At 31.5% G+C, this 1,411-nt stretch overlaps 1 non-coding gene across 1 annotated transcript; it reads right to left on the bottom strand.

Annotated features, from left to right (window-relative positions):
- Positions 1–459: 459 nt before the first annotated feature.
- On the bottom strand, positions 460–563 carry LOC128247724 (U6 spliceosomal RNA). The gene has a single exon (XR_008264087.1). It is a non-coding gene; the product is annotated as a U6 spliceosomal RNA (small nuclear RNA).
- Between the last annotated feature and the right edge of the window lie 848 nt (positions 564–1,411).

Genomic DNA, 1,411 nt, shown 5'->3' with positions numbered 1-1,411 from the left:
TCCACTTCATCTAACTACTTTCATTCAAAACTGGCTTCTAGCCGAAATTTTAATAAGCAACTGGAGACTGTCAGTTTGTACCAATACATATTAATCATATGTCCTATTGGCACACGCCAGCCAAACATTTTTTTTTGTTGAGGTGGAAGCCCCATATATATATAATTATAAAGAATATACTTTTTTTGATAGATTTTCTCTTGGAATGAGATAAAATGTGTACACTTCACTTTAAAATATGAGCTGTTAACTTTGTAATAGCACTGTTGAAAAATGATAAAATCTAATACAAAAAACATAAATTTTGATAGTATAGGTTAACGTAAATTAATAGGGAGATGAATTTTGAATTTATTTTCATCACCAAAGAGAAAGAAAGAAAGAAAGTGATGTATATAAATTCCTTTATTCTTATACGTTTTTCAGTCATTTGACTGCGACCATGCTGGAGCACCACCTTACGATATGGAACGATTCACGATTTTGCTCGTCATCCTTCCATAGGAGCCATGCTAATCTCTATATCATTCGAATTTTAGAATATGTAACGTTGTAGCTAGTACATAGTTAAATTCTTTGTTTTACATTTAATGTTTTCTGTCCTATATTTGTCATTCCATTACCTATTTTCTGTTTTGTAATTGGGGGCTTCGCGATTGTATTTTCTTCAGTTATGTTGTTATGTTGTGAACTGTAGCTCAACGTTATTGTTATATCAGGTTTAATGTCACTAGAAAACTTAGACGAGAATATTCTCAGTTTTTGTTTTAGTGCAACCTGTGTATATTAGTAAAATAAAAATCATACAAAATGTAAAGCTCTCATGTTTGCTTGAATATTTTCTGTTTTATCTGTGCTTTTTCGGCAGTGAAGTATCACTTTAAATTTTAATAGTCGTAATCTTCATACCTTTGCATTTAATTGATCATAGTTATACTGAGTATTGTACGCTTTATTTTTCGTTTTCTTTTTGCATCAAATTGAAAAGATTCATGCTGTACCTCTCATTTGTGCAGTGGTGCTATTCTAATAACTCTGTTAATAGTATGATTTGAGCACCGTTAGTGACTTTACGCCTAGTGTTGGAACTCCGACCACATGTAAAAACTATATCTTAATTATAGGATAAAAAATATATGTGTATGTATATATGTATAGCAATTATTTTTCAAAATGGACATCGTTTTCTTAATTTTATTCTTTGCTTTTGAAATAATATTATTCTATATTTTTGAAGATGAGTAGATCTCTCAGAGAGAGAGAGAGAGAGAGAGAGAGAGAGTGGTTGTGAGTTTCAAAATTTAGTGGTTTACCGAGTAAATGTGATAGCACTGAAAAACTACCTGTGGATGCTTAAGGCGCAGTGTGGAGGCCCGCTTACATTATTGGATTTCACGAATCACAAATCATT

Source organism: Octopus bimaculoides, chromosome 4 (assembly GCF_001194135.2).
Source record: "Octopus bimaculoides isolate UCB-OBI-ISO-001 chromosome 4, ASM119413v2, whole genome shotgun sequence".
Lineage (NCBI taxonomy): Eukaryota > Metazoa > Mollusca > Cephalopoda > Octopoda > Octopodidae > Octopus > Octopus bimaculoides.
This window is presented reverse-complemented; position numbering and strand designations above follow the sequence as displayed.